The sequence below is a fragment of the Engystomops pustulosus genome, unplaced genomic scaffold, assembly GCF_040894005.1.
Source record: "Engystomops pustulosus unplaced genomic scaffold, aEngPut4.maternal MAT_SCAFFOLD_162, whole genome shotgun sequence".
In the NCBI taxonomy this organism is placed as follows: domain Eukaryota; kingdom Metazoa; phylum Chordata; class Amphibia; order Anura; family Leptodactylidae; genus Engystomops; species Engystomops pustulosus.
This window is the reverse complement of record NW_027285042.1, coordinates 237,360-255,000: the sequence shown is the minus strand read 5'-3', so window position 1 is coordinate 255,000 and position 17,641 is coordinate 237,360.

Genomic DNA, 17,641 nt, shown 5'->3' with positions numbered 1-17,641 from the left:
ACAGAAATTATTAAGAGTAGATTTAGGGAAAGGGGATATCCAGAGGAACTCTTTTTAGAGAAACAGGGAACAGCAAAACAACATATCGATAGTGAAGCCATTAATCCTTTGTTTATAACTACGTTCTCCAATAAAGCGAAATCAATCATTCACAGATACTGGCACATATTGAGAGGAGACCCTGTAATAGGGGCAAATAAACCAACAACCATTTTTCGCAAAACTCCTTCCTTAAGAGATTTACTCACAAGGAGCTATATAAATATGAAAGGAGAACTTGACAATAGAGACAAAAAATTTACATATTGCAAAAAATGTAAAGCATGTAAAGAAACTAAATCTTCCTTGACTAACATAGAAATCAATGGTCAGAAAATTATAGCTACTTGTGACATGAACTGCAATACGAGTAATGTAGTTTACCTAATGATTTGTCCTTGTAATATGGGATATGTAGGAAGAACTGGCCGCAAAATTAAAACCAGGATTGGTGAGCACTGTAGAAACATTAAAAAGGGACTATTGAGTCACAGTGTTTCAGCCCACTTTAAGAGATTCCATAATTCGGACCCGAAAGGATTAACCTTCTGTGGCATTGAAAAAATAAAATCACACTGGCGAGGGGAAAATATGAGCACTAAGTTGAGCAGAAGAGAAGGATTTTGGATCCATAAACTGGACACCCTGGCCCCGAGGGGTCTAAACATTGATTTTGAATTAAAATGCCTCTTAAAAGATTACTAAGTTTGGTTATATGCACACTGTTCAGTCACCAATAAAGAAAATGATACTATACTAACAAAGGAAAGATAATTGGACACTTTACGAATAGATGACACTAAAATAAATATATCATATCTTTAGCACATCAAATCACAGAACATCACAACCATACATCAGGGTAGGGTGAACATCAATAGAAAAGGGATAATGGGTAGAGATATAAAGCAGATTGGATAATATCCACATTTCTTATAAATATTAAAACATAAAAATCACATATGGAATAAAACTGGAATGCACGAGGCACTTTAATAATTTAGTTAGAAGATAGGGTAGTATGAGCATTTTTATAAAACATCACACTATATAGGACATTGGATATTTGTAGATAATTATGGAATCTAATTAAACTATAGGAATTTATCATATGTATATATTATACTATGTTTCAATCATATGCATCATGTAGTTCTCACCTATTGAGGAAGCTCTGGAATGAAGCGCTGTTCACACTAGACTAGTATGGTATGCACAGGATTTGTTTTAAGCACCCAGGAATAAACGAGTTAGAGATCCATCTGGAGACGATGGTGGAAGCAGAAGGGTTAAGCGATGGCTTCGGGTAGAGATGGAGAGGAAAGGGGGGGGGGGGGTGTCACTGAGAAGTCAGGAGAGATTAATTAGGAATCCTAGTACTAGAGTGACACCTGGTGGTGGAAATTTTAATCGTCCCTACTTGTAAACTGTATGTGTAATTTATACAATCGCAACATTGTAACATTTGTTCAGAGGATTGTAATGATTGTATTATCATTGTATCTAATATCTAATATGGAATTATATGGGAAATGTGAAAACATTGCTGGTGAGAAACCTAATGGAATATTAATCGCTATATTAGTCTTATGTGTAAACTGATTTTATGGGGGTTTTGAATATATATAAAATAGTGTTAGTTGAAAATAAAGCTTTATGCGTAGTAGATTAGGAATATGTATAAAAGAAGGGACGGGTGTTTGAGACGCTAGCAACGCCCCGGAAGAAGCCTTGCCGGCGAAACCCTGAGTCGGGCGGATAGGAAAGCTAGCGTCCCGTTATGTGAATTTGTGATATGCGCATTTTTAATGGATTTTTGTGAGTATGATGAACTGAAATAAATTTTAACTTTATTGGAACGTACCACACCATCTGCCGGCATATTTTCTTCCAGCTACAAATATAATTAAAGGAGGAGAATGAGAGTGCGATGGTGCTAGTCTGAACGGTGACATACTTTCAGCAGGAGAAACTGAAGAGTGGTGCTGAACGAGGGAGAAGAAGAATATTTGGAGCTCCGGTCATAGTGAAATTATTTTCTCTATTTCTGTGGACTTTTTCAAAGACTGTGTGGTCCGGGCTTATACCAGGAGTAGCTCCTTAAGGGGCAAACTGTGCACCACGAACAACTGTGTCCTTGTGTAACCAGCTTCAAGTGAAATTGGATGTCACGGGTGCTCCCGCGACCCATATCGCGGGTTGCTGGCTCACCCGTGCCCCTCGTGCCCGGTACCACGCCACAACAGGTCCAACCCACTTTGCAGTGGGCTCTGACGATAAACCGGGTGCCGCTTAAACTCCAGTCCCAGGTGTCGGCTTATTTCATCATCCGCAGTGGCCCAGTAGGTCCACTACCCCTGGAGCCTGACACTAACTTAAAAAAGTGATTCTATGAATTATTCATTAGGACATTAATCCAGGTTCACGTCTGGCTGCTCCACTACAAACAATGTCAAAAGGGTTCAGGTATTGAAACCAATCGAGCGGTGACTGGGCCTTGGCGTCCTTAGACACCGCCAAGGCATTTGACTCCATAGAATGGCCTTTCCTGAGGGAGTGTCTAAAGAGATTTAACTTTAAGCCCAATCTCCGTCCTCTACAAATTCCCTAAAACCAGACTATTAATTAATGGACGCTATCCCCAGAATTCCAACTATTTAGAGGAACATGCCAGGGATGCCCCTTATCACCCTTATTATTCACATTGGCAATAGAAGCCTTGGCCCTAAGAATCAGGGCGGGCCCTGTATATAAAGGCATCAGAGTGGGTAGCAGGGAGGATAGAGTAGGCTTATATGTGGACGATATGGTCCTCTTTCTTTCCAACCCTACAGTCTCACTCTCCAAAGCCATAAACATTATCAATGACTTTGGCATTTTCTCCAGCCTCCAGATCAATTGGGCCAAGTCAGTATACATGCCATGGGGGAATCAGACATGGCAAGGCCAAGACACTGTGGCCGGACCCACCGTAGTTGGCAAATTTAAATACCTAGGGATTATAATCAACAAATTTAACCAACAAGCCGTACAACATATCATAGAACCCATCCTAACATTTCTTAGAGCTAAATATAATGCCTGGAAGTCACTGCCCCTTTCTGTAGGAGGGGGCAAGAATCTGGATAAAACAATAGCCCTACCAAAATACTTGTATATCCTACAACATGCAGCGGTGCCAGTCCCTAAAAGATTCTTTTTGGAAATCCACTTGGGTACTATTAGATGCATTTGGGGAACTCTATCAGAGGAAGAATGGTCCCACTACCACCGCATCTTTTTACAGGAAACACTCTTCATAGCGAGAAAGCTTATTGCATTGCGATGGTACGACCCAAACACCCCCACACTACGAATGTGGAAAACGTTAATCAATCAGATTCTTCCATACAAAGCGCTAGTCTTTAAACACAGGAACAAAACCGAAAAATGTAGTCACATTTGGGGTATTTGGTGCGATTCACAAATGACACATTGCTCTCCAAACAGATTCAGGACTTGCAATCAAACACATAAGGCGAGTCTTTATTGAGACACGACACAACACACTGGAAGGCGTCCACAATGATCCATACTCCAGACACTGAGACCTAAAGAAACCAGTGGCACTAAGCCCCTAATAGAAATAAAGACCTATAGAATACACGCTGAACCAAACTGGTAAGGTTAGAAGTTTTGTTATGTTCTCTTTGGAATGGTTTTCAGAGCTACTGACGAAACTATTGTATCTTGAAACTTGTCTTGTAACTGTAAATGTACAACGGCTTTTGAGAAGTAACTATCCATATCGCTTTGTATGAATCTAATTTTGAATGTACTAGATCACAAAAAACAGAAATTTGGCAAAAATATTGAAAGAATCTTTATTTTCAAAGTTCGAAATTCTCTACTTTTGAAGCAAATGTCACAGCACCCAAATTACTTCCTAACGTACATTTCCCAAATCTCTGCTTTATGTTGTATGTTTTTTTAAGATTCCACATATTTTACTAGAATGTTATGAGGCTCAGAATTTGGGGCCATTTTTCACATATTTTGGAAAATCATCAAAACCCGTATTTAGATGGACCTGCTGTGAGAGGCCTAAATAATAGCGAGACTCGTAAATGACCCCATTATGGAAACTACACCCCTCAGCGTATGAAAAAGAAGTTTGTTAACCCTTTAGGTGTTTTATAGGGGTTAAAACTAAATAAAGGTGTGTTCTACAAATTGTAATATTTTTTGACAATACATTCATTTGGAGTGGAAAATTAAACATTTGCAATGCCAAGGGATGATAATAATATTATATTACATTATATTATTATATTATAATAATAATGAAAAAAGGCTCCACAAAGTTTGATCCCCAATTTCTCCCGAGTGTCGATCCCCCATGTGTGGTGGTGGCTGCTGTACGGGCGCACGGCCGGGCATAGAAGGAAGGAGCCATCCGGAGCCGGTCTGTATTGTCACATTGTAAGGCTATGGTTTTGGGTTTTTATGCCACATGAGATGCACTTTTCAGGTACATAATTTTGGGGAATCTATAGCCAATTGGGGAGATTTTATTAACTCCTTGTTGGTGGAGGAAATGGAAATCATCAATTTTTAGAAAGATTTTTTGTGGGTTTTTTTGGGCCGTTTACCATGTAAGTTGGCGAAAATGTTGCTAATTTTAGCATCATCGTCTTTTCAGATGCATAATTTTTTTACTTTTCGCCTGACAAATCTGGTTAAGGGCTTATTTTTTGTGAAAAGCGTTGTTCTTTTTAGTGGTCTTACTTTGGAGCGTGTAACATTTTAACCCCTTCCCGACATTTGACATGGTATTACTGCATGGCGCATTATGAAGTAATACTATGTGATTTTTCTGGCGCCGGCTCCGATTGCAGCCCTGGGATCTGCCAGTGTCCCGGGGCTGTGCGATGCTCTTCTGGAGCCGCGTCCTGGCTGTAACACACTGAGCATGCGCAATACATCTGTATTACACTGTATTAGGTAAAGAAGAGCTTGAACAAGCGATCAGAGGATCGCTTGTTCAAGCCGACCTGTAAAAGTAAAGAAAAAAAGTTAAAAACACTAATTAAACACACTTTTTAATAAAAAGAATTAATTACATAAAGTTAAAGTCCCCTAAACACAAACATTCCCTATACACATCTAATAAAGTATAAAAAACCTGACAATCACAAAAAAACCCCACAAATTTGGTGTCGCCACGTCCGTAACAATCTGTACAATAAGCCAGAAACATTATGGGACCCGTACGGTGAACACCGTAAAAACAAAACCCGAAAAATTCGCCAAAAATGTAAATTTTTCATAAAATCCCTTCACAAAAATGTTCCAAAAAGTGATCAAAAAAAGTTATGTGCGCCAAAATGGTACCACTGAAAAGGAGAACTCAACACATAAAAAATAAGCCCTAAACTAGCTCTGTCAACCAAAAAATATTAAAGTTATATCTCCGAAAAGATGGCACTGCAAAAACAAATGACATTTTCTTTATAATCGTTTATTTCCAGTAAAATTGTAAAAATATATAAAAAAACAATATAAATGAGGTATCACCGTAATCGTAGTGATCTAAACAATAAAGATAATATAGTATTTTTAGTGTACGTTGTACGACCCCAAAAACATACAAAAAAAAGAAAAACAAAATTGACAATTTTCATTTCCTGCATACATTAAAGAGTTAATAAAATCTCATCAATAAGCTACAGACCCACTAAAATGAAGTATTTGTAAAGTGCATCTCATGTCGCAAAAAGTAAGCCCATTATGTGTCCAAATTGCCAAAAAAATAAAGATTGTACAGCCAATAAAAAGTGACAATGCATAATCTGCTCTGAATGGCGCAGCTCCCCTTCGATGCCCTGGCGTGTGCCCCTCGCAGTCACCACCACGTATGGGGGGTTGTTAGACTCGGGAGGGATTGGGGATCCAATTTTGTGGAGTGTTTTGGTATTTTATCCAATGAGAATTTGCACATTTTATGTAAAACACATTCATTTAGCCAAAAAAAATTTTACTTTCAAAATTTCATCCGATTTTGTTTTAACCCCTGTAAAACAATTAAAGGGTTAACAAACTTCATAAAAGTTGTTTTTCGTACATTGAGGGTGTAGTTTCTATAATGGGGTCATTTATGGGGTTTTACTTTTATTTAGGCCTCTCAAAGTGACCTGAAACCTGAGCAGGTCCCTCAATAGCAGGAATCAGCGTTTTTTATGAAAAGGTGAAAAATCGCACCTGACGTTCAAATCCCCAGAACATCCTACAAACATGAGAAGATGCATAAAAATCCACGGAGGCATAAAGTAGACATTTGGTGAATATTACTTATCAAGTTTTTTGGTGTTATGACTTATGTGTGGAAAAAGTAGAACATTTTGAATTTAGAAAATTGAGAATTTTTCAAAATTTTCACCAAATATCTGATTTTCTCATAAATAAATGAAAAACATACCACCAAAATTTTTTAACTAACATGAAGTACAATGTGTCACGAGAATACAATTTCAAAATCACTTGGATATGTTAAAGCGTTCCGAAGTTATAACCACTTATAGTGACACAGGGCAGATTTGAAAAAATGGGCCGTGTCAGGAAGGTGAAAAGTGGCTTCAGCGTTAAGGGGTTAAATCACTTTTTAGAACATTTTTCAAAGGGTATTAATTAAAAAAGATCTTTTTTTGGAGAGTTTATTTTTTTCCGGGTTCACTGTGATTGTGAGACACCAAATATGTGGGTTTTGTATATTTTATTCAATTTTACTGAATAAAAACTAATTTGAAACATTTTAGAATCACCCCATCTTTTCAAAATCATAACTTTTTTATTTTCAGCTGACGAATCTGGTTATAGGCTTATTTTTTGCCAGAAGCGTTGTTCTTATTTTAGAGGGCAGAACATTTAATCTTTGGAGCATTTTTATTAATTAAAAAGGATCTTTTCCCAGAATGTTTTTTGCATTTTCTTTCTGCCAGGTCCAGTAATGATTCTGTTTATTATACAGATTGTTATGGACACAGCAATATAAAATATGTGTGGAGTGGGGGTTCTGTGTTTGCGGTTTTTATTCTTTATTAATTGTTTGTATGGGAAAGTGACATTTTAGGGGCTTTTATTTTTATTTATGAATTTTTTAAATTTATTCTAATGTTTAAACTTTATTTTTTTTTACTTTTTTTTTTACTTTTATAAATTTGAAATTGAATGTCACCGGTGCCCCTGCGATCCACATCTCAGTTTGCAGGCACACCCGTGCCCAGCTTGCAAATTTAAAGGACCAGCACGCTGCTGATTGGGGCTGACCAATTCCCAGCCTGCTCCCAGCCTTCCCCACCGGATCTTGGAGCTTCATGCCGAAGAGAAAGCTTCCCCTGTGCTTTACCTGTGTTCTGACCTCTCGTGACCCCGGATCTGTCCTTGACCGTGATCCTTCGCTGCCAGCCCTGACATACTGCTCCGTCCCCGACCTCGCATCTTTGCCGCCAGCCTTGACCATCTGCATGTTCCTGACTACGAGACTGCCTTGTGATTCTGTACCTCGACCTTGGCTGCCACCGCGGACAAGTCGCGCCTGTGGAATGACCTAGTGGCACCGCAAGACCATCCTGCCACAGGTGTTGGCTTGTGTTATTGTCCGCGCTGGTCCAGGGGGTTCACTACCCAAGAAACCTGACAGTAAGATCCGGCCTTGAACCCATCCAAGGTGCAGCTTCCGAAACTGGCCTCCGTTGTGGTCCAGCAGTCCCAGCAGATTGCTTTGAAAGGAAAACAACTTGGACAAGTTACCGCCATGCAACAGCATCAGCGCCATACTCCTGCGGCTTCTCCTGCTACCCCAGCTTTCTACCTGCCGTTGAACCAAGGCTAAGACTGTCTCTGACCAACAAGTATGATGGGGACCCAAAGCTGTGCAGGGGCTTTATTACCCAGTGCTCCCGTCATTGAACTTATTCCATTCCCAGTTTGTCACTGAACACTCCAAAGTGGCATTCATTGTCAGCCTCCTCTCCGGGAAGGTCCTGGCCTGGGCTACCCCTCCATGGGACAGATGTGATCTGGTCACGGCGACTCACACTGCATTCCTGGCGGAATTCCGGGCTGTATTTGAAGAACCTGCACAAGCCTCCTCAGCTGAGACTGCACAGCTGAACCTGTGCCAAGGGGACTTGTTCGTAGGTGACTATGTTGTACAGTTCCGCACCCTGGCCTCCAAGCTCTCCTGGAATGATGCAGCCCTGACTGTGACCTTTAAAAAAGGACCTCTGCTTGAATTATGCTGGTCCGGAGCACTTCAATGGAGCTTGTCCAGTCTGTCCCAAATGTCCGGGAAATGCCAGTACCTAGGGTTCTTGGGAGAAGCTTCCCTAGGTGTGAGCAAAGCTTCTCCATGCCTGTTCCTGTGCTCCTCAGCTTCGCCACCTGCACTCAGATTCAGGTCTGCGCTTTCTTGGACTCTGCGGGGAACTTCATGGATGCTGCTCTAGTCTCCCGGCATCACATCCCTGTGGTTCTTCTCGAAAAGCCTCTGGTCATCTCTTCAGTCAGCGAACAAATTCTCTCCGATCCGGTACCGCACTGAGCCTATTTCCCTATCTGCATAAGGAGAGACTGTCCTTTTACGTCCTGCCATGCTCCACCTTGTCAAGGAAGGGGTCTGACTGCGGAAGAGATTGGGCAGTCCCAGGGCATTTGGCAGACCTCGTGGCTGCCCAGAAGAGGATCGGATACCCCGGTAAGCAGCACAAGGGGTCTGATCCATGATATGGTCATGCTTGAAAATGCAAGAAATGCAAAATGCAAAAAACGGTCCAGGATAGCACAGTGTGACAGCATCTCTATGGTGACCAATAATGTTTGACTCAAATGTTCACACAATTAAAAAAAATAACGATCCAAAAGTCATAACATATATATAACTTATTGATCAGATGAGATGCTGCTCATAATGTGATGGGGACACCTGGGAGCCCCATCATTCATCTGATTTTATTCACTCCCGCCTCTCCTGCAGGACCACAGCTGAGCTCCTCGTCACTACACAAGGAATGGATGTGGATGAGTGGAGGTTCCTAGTATCTGACCCCACTCATCTGTCATCTTTACTGGAGGTGAAAGAATCTGTGGAAAACATCTACTGAAGATATTTACAGGTTTCTGATCCCCCCATGGGACATGATAACAGGCGAGGAGTCCCATGCAGGAGACCTGAGGTCCTTGTGATGAGCCAATCATTGCTCCAGCTGCTTCGGTGACCTACTTGGGATATTCACAGGCTGCGGTCCAAATGAAGTTGCTGTTGTCCTGTGATTATTTGATTTAATTGTGCATAAAGATGGAGTTTAAAGAGGTCGCCCCATTTCAGCAAACAAATTTTAAACAATTTTCCAATATACTTTCTGTATCAATTCCTCACTATTTTCTAAATCTCTGCTTGCTGTCATTCTTTAGAAGGATTCTTTGTTTATTTCCCGGGGATAGAAATCTCGTTATATAACACAGGTGCATATTTCGTACTATCACACAGGTGCACAGCTTGTTATATCACACAGGTGCATATTTCGTACTATCACACAGGTGCACAGCTTGTTATATCACACAGGTGCAAGGGTTGGTCTATCACACAGGTGAGAAGCTTGTTATATCACACAGGTGCACAATTAGTTGTATCACACAGGTGCATGGCTCGTTATATCACACAGGTGCGTGGCTCGTTATATCACACAGGTGCACGGCTCGTTATATCACACAGGTGCACGGCTCATTATATCACACAGGTGCACGGCTTGTTATATCACATAGGTGCACGGCTCGTTATATATCACACAGGTGCACGGCTCGTTATATCACACAGGTGCATGGCTCCTTATATCACACAGGTGCACGGCTCGTTATATCACACAGGTGCACGGCTCGTTATATATCACATAGGTGCATGGCTCGTTATATCACACAGGTGCGGGGCTCGTTATATCACACAGGTGCATGGCTCGTTATATCACACAGGTGCACAGCTCGTTATATCACACAGGTGCACGGCTCGTTATATCACACAGGTGCACAGCTCGTTATATCACACAGGTGCACGGCTCGTTATATCACACAGGTACACGGCTCTTTATATCACACAGGTGCACGGCTTGTTATATATCACACAGGTGCACGGCTCGTTATATCACACAGCTGCACGGTTAGTTATATCACACAGGTGAACAGCTTGTTATATCACACAGGTGCACGGCCCGTTATATCACACAGGTGCAGGGCTCGTTATATCACACAGGTGCGCGGCTTGTTATATCACACAGGTGCACGGCTTGTTATATATCACACAGGTGCGCGGCTTGTTATATCACACAGCTTCATGACTTGTTATATATCACACAGGTGCACGGCTCGTTAAATCACACAGGTACACGGCTCGCTATATCACACAGGTGCACGGCTCGTTATATCACACAGGTGCACAACTCGTTATATCACACAGGTGCACGGCTCGTTATATAACACAGGTGCACGGCTCGTTATATCACACAGCTCTGATTATACTCTATGATACTGATGAGCCGTGCACCTGTGTGACCACGCACCTGATTTCTGTCCACTGGAAGTAAACATAGAAGCTTTCTATAGAATCACAGCAAGCAGAGATCTAGAAATCTGTGAGGAATTGATACAGAGAGTATAATGGAAAATTGTAGAATTTTTCATTGTACAAAAAATAACATTAATTTGCTGAAATGGGAGCACCCCTTTAAGTGTATAATGCTTTGCTTCTGATTTGAGCAGCTTTGATAATATTTCTGGTCAGTCCATGTGTTTTATTGTCTTGATGACCTCTGACCTTATTCTTGCTCTAATTTTATGCACAGACAATAAACAGTGGGGAGATTTACTCGGCATATTTGCATATTTCCCAGAATCCTTTCCACTTTTCTTCTAATCTTTTTCCTCTTTTTCACGCGTCTGTGGCGGTTTTCTGGCGCTTTGTGTTTGCACCAGTATTGTGTTGTGGTTCCACCGTGTCCACTGCGACTGTGCACCGAAAGTGGCTTTTCCTTGTGGATAAGCGTTTATGTCTGAAGTCCCGACATAATGTGGCGCTTTTTCATTTTTGCGTTTTCACTTTTCACACCCCCTTTTGAAACCTATAACTTAGGGTGAGGGCTTGTCATAGTGAAAGTATTTAATATTCCCTGCCGTGAACTGGGAAGTGGGAAAAAAATTCTGAATACAGTGAAAATGGGGAAAAAACGCATCTGCACCATATTCTTTTTTTACAGCTTTCACTGTGCGCCATAAATGACACGGTTCTTTTATTCTTTGGGTCGGTGCCATCTCCGGATACAACATTTCTATAGGTTTCATAATATTTTCATAAATTTACAAAAATGAAAACCGACAGTTAGTGACAGTGCATTGTGCAGCCCGTGAGCCCTCTTCACACTCCCCTGCTGGAACGCCCAAATGCAGTAAAGGGTTAAACTGAGAAGGGTGCACCCCAACGCGCTCCAGTCTTCTCCTGGCGACTCTGCACATTACTGAGGAAAACTGAACCTAGAACAATTTGCCTCACTAACATAATAAATCGGGGGCGTATGGCTGCTCCTCGCCTGGATCTCAACTGGAGAAGGGACTTAAAGGGGTTTTCCCAAGAAAGAAAATTCTCACATCTCAATCGCCTAGTGATGTTTACACAATAAAGATCATTTTAACCCCGTACTTTACAATTTTACTTAATTTAATTGCTGTTTTAGCTCCTATCACTCAGTGGTGGTCAGTGTAAGATTCCAGGGTGTGGGCAGGGCCTCTCTAAACAGACACATTGGGGCAGATTTACTTACCCGGCCCATTCGCGATCCAGCGGCGCGTTCTCTGAACAGGATTCGGGTCCGGACGGGATTTATGAAGGTAGTTCCTCCGCCGTCCACCAGGTGGCGCTGCTGCGCTGAAAATAATCTGAACGCGCCGGAATACACCGAGCTGGACCAGGTGAAGGTAAGCGCTTCACAAGCGACACATTTTCCATTTTTAAATGCGGCGGTTTTTCTGAATACGTCGGGTTTTCGTTCGGGCACGCCCCCCCGATTTCCGTCGCGTGCATGCCAGCGCCAATGCGCCACAATCCGATTGCGTGCGCCAAAATCCCGGGGCAATTCAGGTACAATTGGCGCAAATCGGAAATATTTGGGTAACACGTCAGGAAAACGCGAATCGGGCCCTTAGTAAATGACCCCCATTGGGGCACATTTACCTACCCGTTCCTGTCCCGATCCAGCGGCGCGTTCTGTGTGGAGGATTCGGGTCTTCCAGCGATTCAATGAGGTCGTGCGCCTGATGTCCACCAGGTGTCGCTGCTGCGCTGAATTCCATCAGAGTTCACTGAAGTTCACCGTCCTACACTGGGTGCAGCTAAGCGCCTGTCAAGCGACACTTTTAAAAAATGCGACGGTTTTTCCGAATCCGTCGGGTTTTCTTAAGGCCACGACCCCGATTTCCGTTGCGTGCATACCGCCGCCAATGTGCCACAATCCAGTCGCGTGCGCCATAACCCCGGGCCATTTCAGGGAAAATCAGCGCAAATATTCGGATAACGCAACGGAAAAACGCGATTCGGGCCCTTAGTAAATGACCCCTATTGGGGCACATTTACCTGCCCGGCCGCTGGAGTTCACCAAGTACGGAGTGTCCGGCGATCGTGCACCCGATATCCTGCATGTGTCGCTTCCCCGCTCAGGTCCCCGGAGTTCACCTTCTTCTTCCTGGTGCATGTAAGTGTATTGTCCGTGTATAATGCGCTGTGCGGGGAGTCACTAAGATCCTGCGCCCGATATCCTGCATGTGTCGCTTCCCCGCTCAGGTCCCAGGAGTTCACCTTCTTCTTCCTGGTGCATGTAAGTGTATTGTCCGTGTATAATGTGCTGTGCGGGGAGTCACTAAGATCCGGCGCCCGATATCCTGCATGTGTCACTTCCCCGTTCAGGTCCCCGGAGTTCACCTTCTTCTTCCTGGTGCATGTAAGTGCATTGTCCGTGTATAATGCGCTGTGCGGGGAGTCACTAAGATCCTGCACCCGATATCCTGCATGTGTCACTTCCCCGTTCAGGTCCCCGGAGTTCACCTTCTTCTTCCTGGTGCATGTAAGTGCATTGTCCGTGTATAATGCGCTGTGCGGGGAGTCACTAAGATCCTGCGCCCGATATCCTGCATGTGTCACTTCCCCGCTCAGGTCCCAGAAGTTCACCCTCTTCTTCCTGGTGCATGTAAGTGCATTGTCTGTGTATAATGCGCTGTGTGGGGAGTCATTAGGATCCTGCGCCCGATATCCTTCATGTGTTGCCTCCCGCTCAGGTCCCCGGAGTTCACCTTCTTCTTCCTGGTGCATGTAAGTGTATTGTCCGTGTATAATGTGCTGTGCGGGGAGTCACTAAGATCCGGCGCCCGATATCCTGCATGTGTCACTTCCCCGTTCAGGTCCCCGGAGTTCACCTTCTTCTTCCTGGTGCATGTAAGTGCATTGTCCGTGTATAATGCGCTGTGCGGGGAGTCACTAAGATCCTGCACCCGATATCCTGCATGTGTCACTTCCCCGTTCAGGTCCCCGGAGTTCACCTTCTTCTTCCTGGTGCATGTAAGTGCATTGTCCGTGTATAATGCGCTGTGCGGGGAGTCACTAAGATCCTGCGCCCGATATCCTGCATGTGTCACTTCCCCGCTCAGGTCCCAGAAGTTCACCCTCTTCTTCCTGGTGCATGTAAGTGCATTGTCTGTGTATAATGCGCTGTGTGGGGAGTCATTAGGATCCTGCGCCCGATATCCTTCATGTGTTGCCTCCCGCTCAGGTCCCCGGAGTTCACCTTCTTCTTCCTGGTGCATGTAAGTGCATTGTCCGTGTATAATGCGCTGTGCGGGGAGTCACTAAGATCGTGCCCCGATATCCTGCATGTGTCACTTCCCCGCTCAGGTCCCAGGAGTTCCCTTTCTTCTTCCTGGTGCATGTAAGTGCATTGTCCGTGTATAATGTGCTGTGCGGGGAGTCACTAAAATCGTGCCCCCAATATCCTGCATGTGTCGCTTACCGCTCAGGTCCCCGGAGTTCACCTTCTTCTTCCTGGTGCATGTAAGTGCATTGTCCGTGTATAATGCGCTGTGCAGGGAGTCACTAAGATCCTGCGCCCGATATCCTGCATGTGTCGCTTCCCCGCTCAGGTCCCCGGAGTTCACCTTCTTCTTCCTGGTGCATGTAAGTGCATTGTCCGTGTATAATGCGCTGTGCGGGGAGTCACTAAGATCCTGCCCCCGATATCCTGCATGTGTCGCTTCCCCGCTCAGGTCCCCGGAGTTCACCTTCTTCTTCCTGGTGCATGTAAGTGCATTGTCCGTGTATAATGCGCTGTGCGGGGAGTCACTAAGATCCTGCGCCTGATATCCTGCATGTGTCACTTCCCCGCTCAGGTCCCTGGAGTTCACCTTCTTGTTCCTGGTGCATGTAAGTGCATTGTCCGTGTATAATGCGCTGTGTGGGGAGTCACAAAGATCGTGCGCCCGATATCCTGAATGTGTCACTTCACCGCTCAGGTCCCCGGAGTTCACCTTCTTCTTCCAGGTGCATGTAAGTGCATTGTCCGTGTATAATGCGCTGTGCGGGGAGTCACTAAGATCCTGCGCCCGATATCCTGCATGTGTCGCTTCCCCGCTCAGGTCCCCGGAGTTCACCTTCTTCTTCCTGGTGCATGTAAGTGCATTGTCCGTGTATAATGCGCTGTGCAGGGAGTCACTAAGATCCTGTGCCCGATATCCTGCAGGTGTTACTTCCCCGCTCAGGTCCCCGGAGTTCACCTTCTTCTTCCTGGTGCATGTAAGTGCATTGTCCATGTATAATGCGCTGTGCGGGGAGTCACTAAGATCGTGCGCCCGATATCCTGCATGTGTCACTTCCCCGCTCAGGTCCCCGGAGTTCACCTTCTTCTTCCCGGTAAATATAAGTGCTTGGGCTTGCGACACAATTTGAAAGTTAAATCCCGCGCTCAGTCCAAATCGGTTGGATCATCCAACGGCAGCCCCCCCCATTTCTGTTGCATGAAAGCAGTGAAGCTTTCCAATTGCATGCACCACAATCCCACACTGACACATTGAAAGAGATGAGGCAGATGAGAGATGATGAGGTGCCTATTACACAGAGGCATGACAGACTTTTACACTGTCAGCGCTGCTACATCTATGTTCTCACAGATATGTGTCTGCCTCCCCCTTTCCCCCGGATCACTTATCTGCTTGTATTTTGTAGCTTGCAGCTTCTCTCTACTCACGATGTGGTGCTGGCAGGAAGTGAACAGTGGGTGTCTGTGAGCTCCTTGGTAGACTACAGGGGGTGGGGCTAGACTGCAGGGGGTGGGGCTAGAGGCACAGAGCAGAAAGAAACAGAAATTCAGCAGCAAAGGGGATTCCAGAATGGCTGCCCGACCCTAAGTCAGAAGTTGCAGAGTCGTGTCTAGGGGCAACTGAAATTGTGTACAGCAGGACTGATAGAGGTCTGATATCTGTGAAATGCTGGATTTGTGTTAATAACAGTGAATTAGATAATAGGGATTTTTGCCCCCAGTGCCTAACACTGACGTCCTTTATTCAGGTAAACTGTGGCTACCCTAGCACCTTCTGCATTGTTTATCTATGTGACCATAATCATGGTTCAAGTGTAATATTGTATATTGTATTGATGGTGCCTTACACATGAAAAGTGTATCCTGTTTACGCTCATTTATCTGTTTATTGTCGCGCACTGGGGACATGGGGACATGTAAAGCACCCAGGATGCTTTTTTAATTGTTTTTAGCTCTCTTTCTTTGTATCTGTGTAACCAATAAAATTGCTATATTTATTACTTATGGACATCCGCTTTTCTTCAATATTGTTATACAAAATACCCGTCACTCACCCACGCCATGTGTAGAATTTCATTCACAAGTGCAGAAGAGCAGAGAGGGACGCCGGCAACAAATGTTTTGCGCTGGATACCGCTTTCTCAAGTCTTAGACCTTAGATATACAAAATACCAGCTAGAAAAAAGGAGGGGGAGTAGGGCAACACAAAAAAAATCTAAATCATTATACAAACCATACGGGAAAGCCTAAACCCCAAGCATGCTCCCTGTCCATGCAATATATGGGCATGCCCAAAGAATAAACAGGTACGATTGAAGGATATCACAATGCAGATTATATGTAGAAAACAAAGATTAGTAGAGTGTTTCAGGATTCAAGGCCCTACTTTTAATTTTGTACAGGGCCACATGTTGTCTTCAACAGGTCCTGTAGAGGGACGTTAGCAGGACTGAGCTGTCAGTTTTGAGACAGGAGAGGCGTGGAAGAGGGAGGTTACAAGCATGGTTGAGCTTTCTTCTGTGAGGTAGGAGGTGTGTGGATTAGGAAGGTTAGAAGCAGGGCTGAACTGTATGCAGTGAGATACAAGGCATGTGGATGGTAAAGGTTAGAAGCACATTTTAGCTTAGCTTTAGATTAAGTTAGCAGAATGACTGAGCTGTCACTTTTCAGACAGGAGGCGTGTGGATAAGAACAGTAAGAAGCAGAACTGAGCTGTCTTCTGTGAGACAGGAGGAATGTGGATATGAGAGGTTAGAAGCATGAGTTTTCCGCTGTGAAACAGTAGGCTTATCGATGAGGGAAGTTAGAAGCACAACTGAGCTATCTGCTGTAAGACAGGAGATGTATGGCTGAGAGAAGAATTAGAACTGAGCTGTCTGCTGTGAGAAAGGAGGCATGTGGGTGAGAGAAGTTGGGAGCAGGACTGAACTGTCTGCTGTGAGACAGGAGGCACATGGATAAGAGAAGTTAGAAGCTGGACGGAGCTGTCTGCTGGGAGAAAGGTGGATGTTAGAAGCAGCATACAGATTTCTGTTGTGAGACAGGAGGTATCTACATGAGAAAGGCTAGAATCAGGACTGAGCTTTCTGATGTGAGACAGGAAGCATGTGCGTGAGAACGGTTAGAAGCATGCAAAATCAATCAGCTGCCTCTAAAGCCAGCAAGATCTTGTCATGTATCAAAAGTGCTATAGACTCTTGGGATGGGGATGTAATATTATCACTGTACAAGGCATTGGTTCGGCCTCACCTGGAATATGAAGTCCAGTTCTGGGCACCAGTCCATAAAAAGAAGGCCCAAGCGCTGTAGAGGATATAACAAATAGCCACAAAAATGATAAGGGTTATGGAGGGTCTCAGTTATTAGGAAAGATTAAAACAACTAGATTTATTTAGTCTCAAAAAGAGACGACTAGGAGGGGACATGATTAATTAATTATATAAATGTATGAATGTTCCATAGAAACAATATGGTGGAAAGTTGTTCCAGGTTTAATGACGAGGGTCTCCGTCTGGAGAAAACAAGGTTTAATCACCAGAGGCGACAGGGGCTTTTTTACTATGAGAACTGACATTCTTTGGAATAGCCGAGCTCAGGCGCTGGTCACAGCAGGGACAGAAGAGAGCTTCAAGAAGGGCCTAGAGCAGTGATGGCGAACCTTTTGGAGACAGAGTGCCCAAACTATAACCAAAATCCACTTATTTACCGTGTAGCGCCAATGT